The sequence below is a fragment of the Indicator indicator genome, chromosome 6 (genome assembly GCF_027791375.1).
Source record: "Indicator indicator isolate 239-I01 chromosome 6, UM_Iind_1.1, whole genome shotgun sequence".
In the NCBI taxonomy this organism is placed as follows: domain Eukaryota; kingdom Metazoa; phylum Chordata; class Aves; order Piciformes; family Indicatoridae; genus Indicator; species Indicator indicator.
In genome coordinates this window covers 20,879,178-20,891,851 of record NC_072015.1, presented here as the reverse complement: position 1 = coordinate 20,891,851, position 12,674 = coordinate 20,879,178, and positions in this window count along the sequence as shown.

Genomic DNA, 12,674 nt, shown 5'->3' with positions numbered 1-12,674 from the left:
TTAAATCACAGATTACAAAGTCATGAAAAACTGATTGGGAGAATTTCCAGGAACACAAGACCTCTTAGGTGACAAATTAAAGACAAAGGTTGTCTCATCCAAGAACCTGGACAAGTTGTTTGAGACAGCATGAAAAATCCCTCTGTTCACTTTACAGTGAAGTGTGAACTCTGAATAAGTGCAATATTTCTGACCCCAGCAACAATGCTGAAATAAGAAAAGCAGACCAGTCTTTTCAGATGACGGTTTCACCAAAGAGGTACTGAACACAAACTTTACACATCCCATTCTCCCACTATACATGAACTTTCTTTAACATATCCTGGAGGAACAGATACTTATCTAGGAGTCCCATTCTGCATAGTTATTAGAGAACACATGCAACTCATCTCACTCTCCTTTTTATTATTAATTGGTAGACTTCTGTCAGTTGAATCTGCTGATGGGTATTTGATACCACACTGATGTCAGGCCAGGCTTAAAATGAAAGTAGTGGCTGCACCGAAGTATCACAGGGCTTGTAATTTGGATTGTAACAGGAGAATCTTCCTGTTTATGGTTGCTGCATCCAGTTTCCAGTATTGGGGTGGGGGTGGGGGGGGTTTTGCTGGGCTGGTGTGGGCCTGTGAGGGTTGCTTTACTGGCTTACTTCTGCTGCTGCTAGAGTGCTTCTGCTTCTATGGTATTTGTTTATTGTATTACTTTCATTAAACCCTCCTTATCTCAATCCAGAGCTTTTGGTTTCTTATCTCTTTTTGAGATCACTCCCAATCATGGGATTCTTGTTGGAGTGGGCTGTCTTTATAAGGGACAACTTCTAACTCAAAGATATCTTTATCTTATGCCAGTACCAATCCAATTAATGGATACAAACCTTTCACCTTTCAGTTACACAGTAAATTTTGACTGCTTCATGAAACTAAGCCTGTCATATCCTTGCCAATAGACAACATAAAACATGTGCTTGGTGCAAAGCCATTAATCTTTGATGAAGAAAGTATTCTTCCTTCCTTCAGGTTTTTGTTTGGGGATTTTTTTTTTCCTCTCTCTCTCATTCATGGGCCTTGGCTTGGTTTTTGGTCTTGTCTGGTTGGTTGGTTTGGTTTTGTTTTTACATATCAACAACATTGAAAAGTGAATCGCGAAACAGAACTATCCATCTCATGCTTTTAAGATGTGAGTCTTGCATTAATGCTCTACAGTGTATGGACAACAAGTACTCAAAGTCCTCAAAAAATACAAAGTTTCTAAAGTTAAGATACTCCCTAAATTGTGCTACAAGAGGCTACAATGAAAACAAACATGGTTTGAATACCAAGGCTTGACCAGAGGATCTCTATCGTTCTAAACCAACCTACACACCCTGATTCTGTGAGGGTGTCAACAAATGCCCAGTACCCATCTGGGGCATAGTAAACAATGAAAGTGGCCCTGGAAAATGCTGATAATACAGAGGGGAACCACAGTCACTGCCCAGAGCTCTTTCCCTGTGTATTTAAATGCTTGTCTAAAAGACCAATTTAGAAGTAGTAGGATTTTCTGAAGAAACAATTTTTGTTCTCTGTTCTGTTAAATTGGTTTCCAAAAGAGCTGGAACCCTCAGCTTTGAGTAAGTAATGCACACTCTGCAGTATCTGCAGGCAAATGGCTACATTTATGTTAAATGCACTGCTAAAACAAAAACATTATTTCACAAGATGACTAAATTTTTCACTACCGGGTATCAGATGACAAAAAGATCCCGTGGAGCCAAAGCAATGAAAACAAATTTTAAAAAAAAAATCTTCTGATATGATCACATACAAGAGTTAAAGCAGAAACATTTCCAATTAGCCCTTTTTCCAAAAGGGTCCTCATGCAAAAACAAATTCTTTTTTTTTTTTCCCTTCACAAAATATGTGTCTGGGGAAATGGAAACTTTCAAATGCACAGATGTTTGTGATTGCACACTAGTAGCCTGCTGGGAACCATTAATGGTGTAGAAAGTAGAGTTATTTGATCATCTGTAAGTCACTTTTCAAAACTGTTGCTCTCAGACAAGGGGGTGATTAATGGCGTCCAGCAACGACGTAGATTACCCCCTGCCCATGCAAGCTCTTTGATTTTAATGCAGTTAAGCTACTGAAGTAAACAAACCAATTTGGGTGTTCAACTAGCTCTTTGTCTCATTAAAAATTATTTGACTAGATTAGTGGTAAAAGAACATTGTGTATGTCCCCAAATTCAGCGTGGCATTCTGTTAATCATAGTAGCAATCACATATGCAAAAAGTTAGGAAATTAACAGTGGCAGAAAATGGTCAACCTTTCCTTCGAGATATTTGTTAAGGATTTTTGTGTAATGAAATTACACAAAATCACCATGGTACAGCTAGCATGTTTCTGTATGTTTCAAAGAGGCCAGCAGCAACTACTGTAGCTGGGCAGAAGTCTCAGTATGCACTTTTCTTTTCAAAACCAAACTGTACTCTATCCCTCCCAACTAGGATTTCTGCAAACTGCAAGTCCAGCATCTCTTGAGAACACCTCTCCAATCTGGTGTCAGGCTACACTTAACACTTCATGTCAGGGCAAGTTTTCCTTCCCTGTCCTGTAGATCCAAAATTATGAGTTTGAATGCAGAGAGCTGCATTATGAAAGCTGAGGCATTTTATTTATTTATATGTCAGGTGGCCCACAATAATTTGGATTTAGTGTTCTTGCAGTAGAAAATTTGAACACACAATTCCTGTAAGTCCCTGGCTACCTTTGCACTCCACACACATTCTGTGACAGAGACAACTACCACAGAAGTAAAGGAGAGAAACTGGGTAGTTCTTACCAGGAAAACAGCCTCAGCAAAGCTGGGAGCAAACTGCTGCCCAAGGAGTACTGGAGGGAGTACAAGTGAGCGTGACCTGATGAACACTTTAATTGCTTTTAAAGTGATGCAACAGGATGGTGCCTTAGAGCTATTTCCCAAGCTAATGCCGCAGGCTGGCTGTGCCACCCCATGCTTGTTCCAGGCCAGACGTTGGCTGCAGTGCGACTCCCTGCGCCTGCCTGCACCATGTCAAGCCACAACCTCAGGTGCCATTTGCAGCATGTTTGCATCTCATTCCAAATGTATCCCTTAGTCTCAACATTGTTTACGGCTATAGTTATCCCTTAAATATAGAAAGAGAAAAGAAACAAATTAGAAGTCCTAGTGTAAAGCAGAGCTGACAGCATGCCATCCTTGGTTTTAGAAAATGTCATTGGCCACATATTTCACAATACATCAAAGATCGCTTTCAAACCTTCAGACATTGAACCAAGTCTCATTTTTCATCATACTCCTCCCAACAAATTAAAACCAGCCTTCTGCATCTTACGACTGAGAACAACGTATCTGTTTCCCACACATCCTGATCAGCCTCTTTGCTCTGAACACACTCCAAATCCATCTCCTAATACCCAGCTACTTCTTGACCACTCACCTCGACCTTCCTTTTATCCTTCTCTCACAGTCTTTAAGCATCTATTCTATACATACCCACAGCACTATAACCTGATAGGAACATTGTAAAACCTGGTTAAATTTAACAAGATGGCAGGAAAGATTATGTTTCCTTGGCAGCATCATACAGTGAACATCCAGAAAGTATACTAATAAATACAGTTTCCAGAGCAACACAAATAATGCAATTCACATAAAAATGCTCATCAGATCTATGTATCTCCCAGTGGCTGGTGGCACAGGACTTCTAAGTAGAAGATGTTACTTTCTGGTAAATTTACAAATTTACAGAAGAGGGAAGATCTACAACACCAAAAGCACACAAAGATGACAAAATCAAAAAAAGCTTAGCAAATAGGGACAGTGTTTTATTTTGTTTATCAACACACAACTTAAAGGGGGAAATAAAAATAAAAGGCTCCATCCATGTCATCCTCAGAACAGATTTAATCTGCACCAAAAAGCCCAAACATCTGCTCCAATTGATACTGTTACACAGTATTAGAAAGAACACTTTTGTCACCATTCTCAACTTCCATATTATATACTTTGAAACATGGGAGAACCTACCATCTCCAGACATAACAGAAATTAACACAACTGTAACCATCCGAGTCTCTTTTTAACTTAGTTACAATTCACTCATAATTAATTTACCAACACCCTCACTTTATTTAATATACAAAGAAACTTGCAAGTTACAAAGGAAAAATAATTATACATTTCCAGCAAGACATATATGTAAGTTGTTTTGATTCCAAATACAAAGTGAAATATGAAAAAAATATATTGACTTGCTAACATATTACAAAAAGAGTTTACATTTTTACAGCAGACTTCCTTTCTAGCTTTCATGTTTTGTGTTCTACTTTCTGGTCTACTAAAAGAATTCTTTGCTTTTTCATTTTTAACTGTGTTCCCCTTACCCTTTCTTCAATTCTTAGCTGACAGGATATTATTACTCCTTATGGAGAATGCTCTTTGATAGATAGGACCACTCCTTTAAAGCTGTATTTAATTCCCTTTACTCACTTCCTCACCCTGAAGCAGTTTGCCATTGAGCACCTACTCTTTTGAAGAAGTTTCATACATAAATCAAATTTCAAGAATCAAAACCAAAGCATCAATTATTACTATAAAATCTGAAATTCACTATGCAATGAAGCTACATATAATTAAATATAAAATTGTGAAGTCAGTGTTATTGGATTTCTGTGTCACTTCTATTACAACTTTCTTATTTGACCTCTGCAAAATATCTCTTGGTTTAATGCAAAGGTCAAAGCAGAAGAGGCACACAGACTCTTGAGTTGAGATTTCTTTTTTAAAGCTGTTCTTATTGCTAGCAGATGCAGCTTCTTAAAGCTTCATCTTGAATGACGTTTTCTCAGATAAAAATCTTCTCCAGTCTGTTACCTGTTCACAAAAGTTGAGAAATTTCATTGTTTTCAATTATGTTTAGCACAAAGTGGATAAGGATGATCTGACAGTGTCAAGATAACAGAAGAGTGTTTAGAAGTCAATAAATGTTAATGATTTCTAAGCCAGATAACCAAAATTCCAATTTTAGCTTCCTAATAGAGTCAGGAGACTGCAAAGAACTCAGTAAGGCATCAGATAAAAAGGAAAAAAAAGCACCCTACTGCTCAGTCAATAACCACCTTGAAATTCTAAAAAAGCAGAAAGACATGCCATTTTCTGTAGACAGTTCATCTGTTATTCATACAAGGAAAGAGCTAAAAGTCTATCTTGCTCTTTTCTTCCCCACCTATTTTCTTTTTTAAATAAAAGCTTGCTTTTATTTATTTATTTACATATAGCTAAGGCAGTGAGTTCTTAGAATATCTTGTGTTTTCAGACATTATTCAAGCCATTTGTCGATGAATCCTAAAATACCAGTCTGCAAAACTTATTTCTGCTTCAAACTAATGCAGTAAGTTTCGTTGTGGCTGATGCTCTTGCAACGCCACTTTCTTCCATGGAAGTACAGCTGTAACATCTGTTCCTCCAAGACGCTAATGTGAAACCAAGACCCTTGTGGCACCAAACCATACTATGCAGGTGTGTTTTATTTTGGTATGCAAAAGCCTGCTTTACTTCCTGAAACTGCTTATTTAGTGCTCCCACAATATCAAACCCTTACAACTAAAATAAAAATCAAAATTTGCTTAGGCCACTACCTCCACTTCCACGAAGACATGAAACATCTGAAACGTAGAATTTTGTAGGTGAAGAGGAACCAGGTATGTTATTCTTGCTAGCTCATCCCTTTACTACATGATAGAAAGAGTAGTATAGTCACTCAGCAGGACTCCTCTTCCAAATCTTTCCCTTTTTCCTAAGGGCTGCTTTGTGAAAGCAGAAAAATGAGACCACCATTCTGAAGACCCACATTCTGAAAAACTGCCACATAATACCAGGAGAAAGAAAAAAATGTGATCACTTAAATACCTTTATTAAACATTTTGTCTGGGTTTTTTACCTCCTCAGCTTTCAAAGCACACGTCTTGCTCAGACCCCATCACTGTTTTGAAGCCTGCCACTAACCTGGTATGGCAAATAAACAGAAAAAGCCTCTGCCACAAACTTTTGGACAAAAAAGGCTTCTGTCCTACGCACTGTACCTCTGGTATCACCACTTCTATACATGTGAAGAGCTTTCTCAGTTCTGTAGCAGTGAATGTTACACCCAAAAATTCAACCTCTTCATTCCAGCACTATCTAAACTCTTAGAAGTGATACTAAATGAAAATACTAGACACTGTTTAAATTAAGGATGAAGACATTTATATTTTTACATCCCCCCAAGTTGTTAAAATGCTCACTATTCAATATGACAAAAAATTATAATAATCCATGCTTTAAAAAATGTGTGAGAAATTAAGATCTGCAGACAAATCCAAAAACACAGAAGTCTCTCACCTTCTTAAAAATGTTTTTAAATGCCAGAAGCCCACCTTTTTACCTCCAAAAGATTTATCACTCTGAACTAAAATAAATAAAAAGTAAAGATTATATGTAAGTAAAATGTAACAGATAAAGGAAACATTCATTGTCCTCCGAGAGAATGTTCAAATATGCACAGTTCTGTTGTCTCTTGCATCCCTCTACACACACAGATATATATTGAGAGATGCACTTGTAACCACTCTCTGAACACAAACACAAGAACTGGCACCTATACTCAATAAATGTCATAAGAAAATCTTATCTTCTTCCTACAAGTCATCCCAATGTGCTTTAAAGAAACCTCCTGCCCATAGTCCTTAAAAAACCTGTGCCCCTCTATTTTTCCAGAAAGGATCAGAAAAAGGCAGAATAATGGAAAGAAAAAGTCAGTACAGACTTTCTCTATGCACATAATCAGAACCTACTGTAAATTGCATAAATATTCAAGCAATTAATCAAACAACAATAGCCAAGTTATGTTTCTCTTTGAGCTTTACATTCACCACTTTCACTCAAGCTTATTTGGCCAAACTCTATTGGAATGCTACAAGTAAAATAGTATGATGTGAAATAAATTACTCAATCCTGCCAGCTGTGTATTTATTATGTATTACCAGAAATAAGTCAGGGCCTACTTACACTCCCACTTGAAGTCACTAGAATTGTACCACTGACTTTCATCCACACAGGATGATGTCAAACATCTCCAGCCACGATTGTTTTAATACTATGAAACACGTTGCACATTTCGATGCAGTAAGAACAGTAAGTTAGCCTTGCATAAATCCATAAAGTGCTTAAAATAAATATATTAAGACCTGTTTGAATAACAGAGAAGCAGAATTATTTAGCGCTTCTGATCACCTGCAGTAGCATAACCAGGATACAATGCTGATTTTACATTTCTGGATGAATGCCCACTACAGGATATGCCATTTTTACTAAGTTCTGATGTGCCCAACCAATGGCACATCTCCACTATCTAAAGCTCTACTGTAAGGCTATTAGACCTTCCAGCTACCACTTGGCTCAAAACAGCAAACTACTACAAGTTCTTTTGCAAAACCCTTCATACTCTGACCAACTTTACACAATAGGCCTTGTGAATAAAATTGAAACAGTATAATTCAGCTGTTGTGTGTATTCATTTTCCCTCCTCCCCCAATGTCTTTCTCATCAACACCCAAAATAATAGTATTTTACATATATTATTGCGACTTTTCAGTTCAATGCACAGAAAAATCATATATAAATAGCCTTTACCTTCTAGACTCTTCCAGGTCTCTATATTACACTGACCACACCTGCCTCTGTCTTACTGAGTCACAAAATAAAATAAAAACATATGACAAACAAACGTGGTGATAAATGTATTACTATATTCCACACAATAACATGGATGACAGGGACCGCCACTCATCAACTTTTGTTTTAGACCCTCAAGTCACAGAGTACAACAGACAATCAAGTTTTACATAAGAGTTTACCCTACAGAGCAGCTCTTTTGTTTTCACAAGGAGTATTTTTAACCAAGGTACAGGAACAAGCTTTATTAATCAGGGTTTAAAATTTCTACCTTTCTACTCCCATGTACTTCTTCCCTTACCTGTCACGTTTCAAGAGGAACACTAAGACTGTTCTGAGAGCTGTCTTCTACCGCCTCAGTCTTTAACAAAAAGACTGGATATCCTCAGGGCAACTGGGCTCTTGAATTGGTAGACAGGGATGGAGAACAGCACATCCCTCCTGTAATCCAGAAGGAAGTAGTTAGTCACCTGCTGTGCCACTTAGATCCTAACAAGTCAATGGGTCTGGACAAGATTCATCGTAGGGTGCTTAGGGAGCTGGTGCAAGAGCTGGCTAAGCTGCTATCCATCATTTATCACCAGTCCTGGATAACTGGGGAGGTCCCAGATGAATGGAGGTTAGCCAATGTGACACCCATCCACAAGAAGGGCCAAAAGGAAAATCTAGGGAATTATAGGCCTGTCATCCTGACCTTGGTACCTGGCAAGGTTACGGAGCAGGTCATCCTGAGTGCCATCGAGCAGCATGTACTGGGTGATCCATGTGGTAGACCAGAGGACAGCTACCTAGACTTCAGTAAAGCTTCTGACAGTCTCCCACAGCATCCTCCTGGAAAAGTTGGCAGCCCATGGCTTGGAGAGGTACACCATTCACTGGGTTAAAAACTGGCTGGATGACCAGGCACAGAGAGTGGTTGTGAATGGTGCAGCATCCAGATGGTGTCCAGTGACCAGTGGTGCTCCCCAGGGATCAGTACTGGGCTCAGTTCTATGCAACATCTTTACTGATGACTTGGATGAGGGGATCGAGTCTACCATTAGTAAATTTGTGGGTGACACCAAGTTGGGGGAGCAGGTGGATCTCCTGGAGGGTAGGAAGGCACTTCAGGAAGGCCTGGACAGGCTGGGTCGATGGGCTGAGGCCAACAGTATGAGGTTTAACAAGGCCAAGTGCAGGGTCCTACACTTTGGCCACAACAACCCCATGCAGCACTACAGACTGGGGGATGAGTGGCTGGAGAGCAGCCTGGCAGAGAGGGACCTGGGAGTGCTGGTTGACAACAGCTGAACATGAGCCAGCAGTGTGCCCAGGGGGCACAGAAGGCCAATGGCATCTTGGCTTGTGTCAGGAATAATGTGGCCAGCAGGACTGGGGATGTAATTCTGCCCCTGTACACGGCACTGGTGAGGCCTCACCTCAAGTACTGTGTGCAGTTCTGGGCCCTCACTTCAAGAAAGATATTGAGGTGCTGGAGTGGGTCCAGAGGAGAGCAATGAAACTGGTGAGGGGGCTGGAGGGAAAGTCTTATGGGGAGAGGCTGAGGGAGCTGGGGGTGTTTAGCCTGGAGGAGACTCAGGAGGACCTTATCACTCTCTACAACTACCTCAAAGGAAGTTGTAGTCAGGTGGGGGTCAGGCTCTTCTCCCAGGCAACTTGTGACAAGATGAGAGGGCATGGCCTGAAGCTGAACCAGGGGAGGTTTAGGTTGGATGTTAGGAAGCACTTCCTCACAGAAAGGGTGATTAGACACTGGAATGAACTGCCCAGGGAGGTGGTGGAGTTGCTGTCCCTGGAGGTGTTTAAGGAAAGATTGGATGTGGCATTTAGTGACATGGTCTAGTCAATGTGGTGGTGTTGGGTCATAGGCTGGACTTGATGATCTCGGAGGTCTATTCCAGTCCCAATAATTCTGTGATTCTGTGATTTTTAACACACTTTTAATCAGAGAGATATAAATGTAAGCACAGTATTTGGCATGCATCCTGAAGCAAACAATAAGACCCATCTCTGCCAAAATCTCCAACGAAGACAATCCCAATAGTTAGAGGGAAATGTTAGCCAGAAACAGTTACATGAATCATTAAAACCCCTGAGAAGGAAAGAAGTCTTTATTTATTAAGTTAAATGTAAATTTTTCATTCTAATACTTTTTGCTGATTTTTTCAGGTATGCGTAATTAAATCCAGTCATCAGCACCAACTTTGCTCAAAACAGAAACTAATGAATATAGCACAGAAGCAGCATAGCCCTGGAGGAGTCTCTGACATTTGTTCATAGCAAAGACTGTTCATTAATTGCTCCCTGTGTTCTAAGCCTCTTAATGGTATTTTTGACATAACACTACAAGTCATTGTGACTTATTCCTCACAGCTAGTGACATCTGCACTATATTAAATTAATAAAACTACCTTTGAAGGATTTTCGAGAAGATATTTAAAGACACAGGGATAAAAAAGATCTGCATGTGTTGACAGTGGAATAAAGAAGCTATACTGACATTCTTTTTATCATCTGCAAGTACACTTTGTAACAGTGCAAATAACTTAATCAAACATTTTGTGTTTTGTATTTGCCATAATTCATGAAACTCAGGTATAAGGCCACAAGTCCACCACACTATTCCAACCTATTGAACTCCACTCCCACACCAAACTGAACTGTAATGCTTCATAGGTCTTCTGCTGATCATAAGTTTTCAGACAACTGAGACAAGTGACTTTTTAACTGCTTCAGTAAAAATCACTGCTTTCTTTTTTAAATTTTTGTCCCTTTAAAAAAAAAAAAAAAAGAAGAAGGAAGAAAGAGAGAATAAAAGTTGGAGAGTAAAGAGTCTGCCTCTGGGTTACAAAGTAACCACACTGAAACAAAGATCTCTCTCCAACAGTTAAAATAAGGCTGCTGCCATTTCACACTTCCTTGTGAAACTCAAAACACGTAAGCAAAGCCATCCTATAAATTAAAACAGGTACTCGGTATGCACTTCACAATTTTGAAGAATTAACTTGTTTATCTCCATAACATGTCCATAGTATCCCATCAGCTATAGTAGAGTTCCACTGCAAAACACATCATAATTCACAGAAGAAACACAAAGCAAGTAACTAATAAGCTGCATGGAAAGTTCATACATGGAGAACAGCTGAAAGACCCAGAGATCCACAGACATTCAACACACAAATGAAAACAGAGCTGGTGACATTACTCCAATTACTCTGATAGTCTTCCAACTTGAAATTAAGTTTCTGTAATTCATACTATATAGCAACTTCTGCCTGCCAATTATTTACATTAACAGCCATCAAGATTCATGTAGTTACATGTGTGAGAAACTCCCTGTTATGATACCCAAACAGGATACTGCTTTGAACAAATGTGGGGGGCTGGATGCACACCAGCAGAGAGACAGAAGAAAGCTTTGCACAAGTCTGCAATTGCCCATATCCAGCCCACTGGCTCTCACCACACTCTTCTGCAAAACAGGGACTTCAGTTTCCTCTGAAGCTTTCCTTTCCCACTCATCCAAAAAAATCCTCTCCCACCTCTTATTTCTACCAGCTGTTTCTCCCTGCTCACCTGCTTCTTGCCTCATCATCTTTATTCCTTGAATGAGGCATTAAAAAGTAAAATAAAATTAAAACACTCACATAACAGCAGTTGCTCTTGTCGGTACTGGGCTTCAGGACACAAAGCATCAGGAAAAAAAAATCAGGCCGTCACACAGGTACTAGCAGGCTCCTGCCAGCCCAAGCATCACTGCAACTCCAATACACTCAGCCTGGGCTACAGGAATGCAGGAAAGGTGACCTGCATGTGTTACAGGTGATAGAGGTAACATGACACTGCACACCTGATGGCTAAGTGAAGGCTGAGTTTCCACATGGCTTGCTCACAGAAGCTATTTTACCTACTGACCTACTAGAGAGTGACAGCAGAAAAGATCGATTCCTCCAAGGTACAAAACTCCCAACAGGCTCTCCTCCTTGACGGAGTAGTCAAAGGGATCAGCAAACTACACCAGTACTGCCATTCACACCTTTTATATTTATATGCACAAAAGAACTGCTTGAGTACTTAGAAAATCGTTTGTTCATCAATACACACACATGTAAGTTATTAGCACAATGCAGGAGTACCCTGGCCTGTTGTTATAGTTTTAAGATATGCTTAAAATTCTTCCGGAGAATCTTCCAGAAAATTATTTTTTTCTAATAGGCTGAGCAAGTAACAGAGATAAGTTTATTTCATTTCATTGGCTCTGTAAATTCCTATACAGTTTAGGAACACAGAGTTTTTCTTCTCATTTTGCTCTCTGGGCTGCCTCTTCTGCTTTGCTTCTGGCTGCCTTATCTCTGACCTTGAATATAGGCTCAACTGTCTTCTGTTTTGACTGTGTAAGGTACAGGGGGGTTTTTGGTTGGTTGGGTTGGGTTTTTGTTTTGGTTTGGGTTGGGTTTTTTTGTTTGTGGATCATTTTGGGGTTTTTTTTGCCTTAAGATGTACACAGAGAAAAAGGAAATCAACAGAGTGTAAGAGCTTGTTTTATCAGCAATGCTATGCTAAAAGCTAGATAACAAACTGTGTAAAATATTTATTTTCAAATTTCTTTGGACTGTGAAGCAGTGCTAGTATCAACCCTCAATATTTCACTCCATTAGCATTAAGCAAGTTAGTCTTTGCTGAGAACAGTGCAAAAACAACATACTGTTGTACATTATCTCAAGTATCGTATTAAGACCTACTGATCCCACTTTTTGAACTACAGCTGCAGCTGAGGGAATGGAAGGGGAGAAATAACCTGAAGGATTCAGAAATTAGAACATAACAAACAACTGTATTTAAATGTTACACAATACATGGACTCAAGCACAACCTGCAGCAAGACTACAAGACAATTTATACTATCAAATCAGAATCATAGTCATAGAATCATTAAGGTTGGA